This window comes from Meleagris gallopavo, chromosome Z (genome assembly GCF_000146605.3).
Source record: "Meleagris gallopavo isolate NT-WF06-2002-E0010 breed Aviagen turkey brand Nicholas breeding stock chromosome Z, Turkey_5.1, whole genome shotgun sequence".
Taxonomy (NCBI): Eukaryota; Metazoa; Chordata; class Aves; order Galliformes; family Phasianidae; genus Meleagris; species Meleagris gallopavo.
Genome location: NC_015041.2, coordinates 45,339,881 through 45,347,703, shown reverse-complemented (window position 1 = coordinate 45,347,703; position 7,823 = coordinate 45,339,881). Strand labels below are relative to the sequence as shown.

General features: G+C 36.4%; 1 long non-coding RNA gene across 1 annotated transcript in view; it reads right to left on the bottom strand.

Moving 5' to 3' along the window:
- The window catches only part of LOC104915188, a 21,914-nt gene that overhangs the window by 9,646 nt on the left and 4,445 nt on the right, over positions 1 to 7,823 (bottom strand). The window contains exon 2 of the long non-coding RNA XR_796276.2: positions 2,821 to 2,927. This is a non-coding gene — a long non-coding RNA (uncharacterized LOC104915188). The remainder of the gene's footprint in view (positions 1 to 2,820; positions 2,928 to 7,823) is intronic.

The window sequence follows — 7,823 nt, the reverse complement described above, 5'->3', positions numbered from 1 at the left end:
CAGGATCTACTACAGGCTGCCTGATCAAATGGAGCCTATTGATGAAGCCTTCATCATCCAGCTATGAGAAGCTTCAGTCATAGGCTTTTGTCCTGCTGGGGAACGTCAACTACCGTGACATCTGCTGGAAAAGTATCACAGTGAGCTGTAGGCAATCCACGAGGTTCATAGACATCTCAAGGATAAATTCCTAAGCCAGGTAATAGACAGTCCCACTGTGGGGGAATGCAGTGCAGGACTTGTACTCACACCAACATGAGTGAACTTACTGGTGACATCAGGATTGGAGGCTGGCCGGGTCGTAGCAACCATACAATGTTGGAGTTCACACTCCTGAGGGTTATCAGACAAAGATTAAAAGGCTAAGTTTTCGGACAGCCAAATCCCAGCTCCTCAGAGAGCTAGTCAACAAATCCCTCTAAGAAACTGTTCTCAAAGACAAGGGAGCCCTGCAGAGTTGGCAGATTTTTAAGGAAGCTTTCCTGAGGGCACAAGAGGTCTCCTTCCCCAGGTGTAGGAAGTTAGGAAAAGAAAGCAAGAGATCAGCATGGCTGAAACAGGATTTGCTGGTCAAACTGGAGAACAAGAACAAAACACACAGGTAGTGGAAGCAGAGACAGGTAGCCTGGGAGAAGTACAAGGAAGAAGTACAAGAATGCTGTTGGCCATGTAGCGATGGAGTCAGGAAGGCCAAGACCCAAATGGAACTGGAGTTGGTAAGAGGTACAGTGAAGAACAAGAAAGATTTCTATAGATACATCAACCAGAAAAGGAAAGTCCAGGCAGGCAAACCTCCATAGTAAGCAATAGGTAGACTGGTAACCACAGACAAGGAGAAAGCTGGGGTACTCAAAAAGCTTTTTGCCTCAGTCTTCACTAGTGACTGCTCTATAAACAGCTCTCAAGCAAATGGTTCAGAAGGTAGGAACTGGAGGAGAAATGCCCCACTTGCTGTAAGAGAAGATCAGATTTGTGCCTGTTTGAGGAAGCTGAACATTTGTAAGCTTATGGGTCTTACAAGATGCATCCCAGGGTCCTAGGGGAATTGCCTGATGTAGCCACCAAGACATTCTCAGTGATATCTGAAAATTCACAGAGGTCAGGTGAAGTCCCTGATGACTGAAAAAAAGGCAAGGTATCACCCATTTTTAAGAAGAGTAGAAAGAGTGACTCAGGTAACTACTGAGCTGTCAGCCTCACTTCAGTGCTGGGGAAGATCATGGAGCAAATCCTCCTGGAAGATATTCATATGGCATATGAAAGACAGGGAGGTGACATGGGATAACCATCATGACTTCACCAAGGGCAACCAACCTTGTCACTTTTTATAGTGGCATAACTGCATCAGTGGACAATGGAAGAGCCACTGATGTCACCTATCTGGACTTCAGTATGGTGTTTGACATGTGATCCCATGCAACATCCTTCTCTCCAGACTGGAAAGATAAGGATTTGATGGGTGGACTGTTCAATGGATGAGGAACTGTTTGCAAGATCATACCTAGAGAGTGATGGTCAATTGTTCAATATCCGGATGGAGATGAGTGAAAAAATGGTGTCCCCCCAGAGGTCAGTAGTGGGACCAGTGTTCTGTAACATCTTCATCAGTGACATCAAAGTGGGTTCGAGTGCACCCTTGGCAAGTTTGTGGATGACATCAAGCTGTGTGATTGACATAGTCAAAGGACAAGATGACATTCAGAGAGACTTGGAGAGGTGTCAGCAGCGGGCTCACGTGAAAATCATGAAGTTCAATAAATTCAAATGCAATGTCTTGCACCTGGGTTGTGGCTACTCCCACTATTAGTACAAGCTGGCAGATGTAAGGATGGAACACAACCCTGTTAGAAAGGTCCTGAAGGTACTGGTGGAGAGCAAGATGGACATGAGCCAGCAATGTATCCTTGCAGCCCAGAAAAACAGTTGTATCTTGAGCTGCATGGAAGAAGCATGGCCAACTAGGTGCAGGATATGATCCTGCCCCTCTGCTCTGTTCTAGTAAGACCTCACCTGGAGTCCAGATGTGGACCTGTTGGAGTACATCCAGAGGAAGGCCACAAAAATGATCCAAGGAACGGAACTCTCCTGCAAGGCAGGCTGAGAGAGCTGGGGTTGTTCAGCCGGGAGAAGAGAAGGCTCCAGTCTGGTAGCAGCCTGTCAATAACTAAGGGCAGGCTATAAGAGGGAAAAGGATATACTATTTAGCAAAATCTATTGTGATAGGACAGGGGGAAATGGTTTCAAACTAAGAGAGGGGAGATTTAGATTGCATATAAGGAAGAAAGTTTTTTACACTAAAGGTGGTGAAGTGCTAGCACAGATTGCCCAAAGCAGTGATGGGTGCCCATACCTGGAGACATACAAGTTCAGGCTAGCACTGAGAAGCCTGATCTAGCTGTAGATGGCCCTGTTAATTGCTGGGGAGTTGGACTAGATGGCCCTTAAGGGTCTCTTTGAATGCAAATGGTTCTATGATTCTATGATTCTGCTTTTGTTCTGATATGGATTTAATAACCTACAACCTCAAAATTGACCCTTTATGCTTGTTATTGCAGCCTAACAATTTTTTTTTTCCATGTCTTAGACATTGTTTTTTAACTGTAAACTTAGGAATAATTACTAAAATGTCATCTGATGACCTTCTGTCCTTATTCATAAGTACAACAATGTTTTAATGTAAAAATTCAGATTCATTGTTTCCTGAATTTTTAGATCGTTACTGAAAAATCTGTTGGGAAAAAAATCTCACTTTAAAAATCATTCTGTAAATGGAACTTTAAAAATATATTTGTAAAACATATCTGTTATTATAGCACTTACTTGTTGATTTTATTTTAATTACAGTAAATGACAGGCTCCAGCTGCGTGCTGAAGGTTGGAATCAGAACCACAGTCATGCTTTCGGTGACACAATCACATTCCTGCTACTGCAAAAAGAAGCAAATGGTTAACATTACCTTATGCACATAAATATTCTGTATTTCTAAAGTTAATTAATTGCAGTATCTTCTTTCAAAAGTTTTCAGATATCTCCGTGATATATTTGGAATTGTCAGAATGGTTTTGATTGAAGAAGGTACAGCTGTTTCTATATCCCCCAATTCTACTATTTCTTTATTAAGTAAAATATTACACTAAAAGACTTAATCTCAGTAGCAGCAGCCTTTGGGATGCTAGTGGTATCACATTCACACTATGTTCTTTAGACAGGTTAAAGGTAACATAATTAAGGACATATTCTGTGTATAAGATTCACTTAATCCTTTATTTTTCATTTTAAAGATTTTTTGATTATGTGGAATGGCAAGACAAACGTTATAAACACAGTGATTTCTGCACTGAAATAACTGTCATACAAACGTTCTTTCATATGCTGAATTTTCTTTCTCAGTAAAACCCTGGGTAATTTCCCTACACATTTTGAATAGCTTCCATCAAATTATTTTTCTCTTCGAAAAATTCTTTCTAAACAAGACAATTTAAAAATAATTTTATCCTTGAAATCACATTGCCAGGTAGTAGCATGTCCTAGAATGGGAGTGGTTTTCCTTATTTGGCTTGCCATCTTTCTCTTAGGCTCTTTAGTAGAGAGACTAGATACTTGAATATGCAGGGTTTTGGGTGTCATTAATTGTGTACCCTTAATCTGCATTTCATAGTTTACAATCGGGCATTGACATTTTATTCTTTTGTTTCTTTCTTTCTCCTTTTTTCCTTTTTAATCTGCAAGTAATTATTCTGAGTTCCCATGGACCTTATTCCACTCTTCCTGTTTTGAGATTCATCTCTATTACAGCTTCCTGAATGAGATCTCTTGAAACACAGAAATTTCAAGAGTTCTTGTAATGTCTTTGCAATTTAGAACTGAACTGACAAGGAATTGCAAAATAAGAATATCTACCTGCAAAACCGAATTACTCTTTGGATTAATTCCTGTCATATCTTATGTAGAACTCAGTCTCAAATCTAAGCACACAATTAGATGGTGTCAAAAGACACCATATAGCAAAAATAGGTTGAAAATCCTTGACGTACAATCTAAAGATAAATCACTGTACAACATTACATGCTTAAAGAATTTCATAGATAGTTAAGATTAAAACAACAAAACAAAAATGCTAGGAAGAGGCTATTTCATTTAACAAAGATATTAGATATTAAACTAAAAATTAGCAGAGGAATAAATATAGGAAATGACGTCGGAATATATTTCTCTAAAGAATGACAGTCATAGAAATATGTTCCAGAATATTATTAGCTCTTAACTATCAAACTGCAATCAAACAGGCTTAGATCAATTCTCACACATTTTATGTGTGTAAAACCCAGCCAGTACTGTGAAAATACAGGGATAGATAGCAAATACTACTTCTGCTTTTTCTTAAAAGGAACAAGACAAGTTTGAGTTCATTGCTTTTACAACTTTACATAATCAAAGGCACTCAAGCCTTAAATCTGCAGGAAGCAACAGGCTCAAGTTCCTGTTGGAGGATCTAAGTATCTTTCATAGAATTGCAGAATGGTTGAGTTGGAAGGGACAACTACAGGAAACCTTTTTTCAACATTTCTTAAGATGTGCATGGAATGTTGGTGAAGTCTACTGAATTTAGGCAGATGTACTTCAATTTTCTTTTTTTCCTTCAATGAGCATTTTAAAATATGGACTTTTTTTTCTTCTTTCTTTCTTTTTTCTTTCCCCCTCCTCTAATTAAACACAGCAACATATGAAAGTACTTTCTATTACAACTTTCTAAACATTCAGTGGAAATGTTTTCTGGAGCTGAGACAAAAAAACATGAGAGAGTAAATGGAGTGTAAAGTAGTGTGAAATGATGTGAAACAGCAACAAATGAAGAAAGGAATTGGGTTTTATGGATTTCTTTTTTACTGAATGTGAAGTAGAGCAGCAGATTTCTTAGAGCGCTTTTCCCAAATCCTAGTTAGGATTGTAAAATAATAAAAGAAAAAGATTTTAAACAACTAAATATTTAACATTTCAGTTCTGCTTTAACCTTACTAGCTTCATTAAATAATTAAACATCATGAGACAGACATACTGGAAGAGATGGAGATGATTTTAAGGTACTTGGTGACCAGTGGATGATGGGAAGACACGTGTTTCAGTACAACAAATGAATGTAATAAATACTTTGATAAATAAATGACTCAAATACAAAACTGTTCTGTAGTATGAATAAACTTTTTGAGTTCTTCAGTACAGTTCTAAGAATCTTAAAGTACAGACTAAATTTTAAAGAGGCAACATTTAATTTTCAAAGATACAGAACGTATTTCTATTCTAATGAAGTAGGTTCTGAAGCTTATGTATTTTTCTAAAACCAAATTGTGCCCTCATGAGTCGTATTGTTTTTAATTTGTCAGTGACATCTCTAAAAAAGTGAGAAAATTTAAAACGCATTTCGCACATTGATTCCTTATTAAAACAAAAAAGCACCAAACCAAAGCAAACAAACAAAAAACCCACAAAATGATATTTTCAATGTATTTTAGAGATAAGTACTGCAGTTCTTGAAATTATTCTTTGTAATCATATATGATTACATAGTGATTTTTCTGCACTTAAGTATTACAGAAATAAGTTGCAGAATTAAGACCGAAAGATAAATTCATCTACGAGAGTTTTCTAGCTCATTGATTAAAATAATAATAAAAAAAAGTTTTGTTTATTGGGTAGGAGTGAAAGAAGGTGAAATGCTTCTCTTTTAAAACTAGCATTACTTCCAATTAAATACTTTTTTCCACTCCTGTAGCATCAGTGCTGTTGCAATTTGATGATCTGTGGAATAACGTCAGTCAAGACTTTTTGGTGGCCTGTCCCCACAGTGGTACTGACTTGCTTATCTGGAAACTAGGGGAAAAAAAATAATATATATATATATCTAAATGCTATTTCCAGAGCAGTATTTTGAACCAAAATGGCTCATATACAATGAGGTCACCCAGGTACTCCTGATCAGCATCTGTCTTTCAAGGAATGTAATCATTTGGCATCATTTGGATAGATTACTAAGTGTTCCCTGTGAATTTTTATATGTATGTGTGTACATGTATATATTTATATATATATTTTTATACATACATAAACACACACGTATATATATGTATTTGGCCAAAGCTTTTTGATATGCTTAACAGGAACAATCAAAGCTCTACTCCTAGTTGATAATTTGTCTAGCCTCCTTCTTTTGCCTGTTTTACAGATGAATGACAGAAACACACAGAGACATTCTCAGAATTGCACAGTGTTTAAGTCTATGTTAGTTCTGGATAATTCTGATTGTGTGGGGGAGGGCTAGTCATTCTTCAAGTGCCTTTGAGAAGACAGAACTCTGCTAACATACAAGATCTGTCATGATCTTATATGAAGAATGAAGCCCAGGTTTCTCAGAATCACAAGAATTTTTTGAGTTATGTAGTGTTCCTTCTATTTAAACAGCATGACTCATTTAAAAGAAGCACAGGAAATCTTGTCTGACTAATAGATTAGAAGGGAAATTTTAACTTCTCTTGTGTTACTTATCAAACATGGGTTTTGTCAGATTTATTCTCAAAAATGGACTTCTGACAGCTGCATAATGTACATTTTTAAAATGCTTGAACAATGTAATCACATAAGCATTTTGTATTAAGCTTGTCATTCTAGGGCTGCACATTTATACTGTAAACTAAATGTCAAACACTAGAAGGCTGTTATAGAAAAGGATGTGAAACTGCTGAAATGCAAGACATAATGGTACATGTTCTTATTAATGAAATAAGAAAAAAAACATTATGAAATGACATATTGTTCACTAACAGAAGTGGGTAATGGGGTTCCCAATTTCTTCTTAAGTACCATGACTACTACAGATTTGACTATGGAAAATCATTACATGAAAGAAGTGAATCCTTGTGGTTTTAATAAAGTATGATTCAGGGCAACACAAAATCTGATTTCTTAAATAATGTTATTGCAGATTTAGAAAAATCTAAAGCACATAAGCCATTTCTGAATGAATTAAATCCAGTTGAGCAATCAGAGAAAGATAATTTCACTGCAAGTGACAAAAGACTCAGATGTAACCTCACTTTTTAAACACTTTTTCCTTATTGAAATGGTTCTTGCAAATTATTTAAATCTTACTCTTTTCCATTTTGGTATCAGATTATTTGTGTCACTCTATACCAAATAATCAATATGTTTAGAAATATAGTCTATTCAGTGTACATATTTATAAAGTTTTGTTGCATGTATTTAACACACTAGATATTTTCCTTGTTTATGAAACAGTTATTTAAGAACCGCTATGCAATGGCACCTGATTTACAACTGTTTTTTGTGTCTTCTTGTTGGCTGTGGCTTGTTATGAACTCTCATCTTATACAAATGGCAATGAATGATCTTCTCATATGGCATCAGTTCTCACATTGACGGTGATACTCTCTTAGATTCCTTAACTTGTTCTTTGTTATTAAAAAAATAAAGTATACATTAAAAATGTGGTTATTTTAGCTAATCCTATCTTGTTGCAGATGGAACCAACTACACTATACTTATCATAATATAGATATAATTTAGTTAGTTCTAGTTAGTTTTCCACCCCTTTTCTACATCACTACATCATGCTTAATATATATACATATATATGAATAAACAAAAAATGATTAAAATGCATTACACACACATGTCTATATACATATACATAGAATTACCGACTGCACTCCCCCAGCATCAAGTTTCCTTCACATTGAACATCCCTGTTTTTCTGCATTACCCACCAAGTGGACCCTGGTCTCTGGGCAAAAACAGTACCACGGAGAGG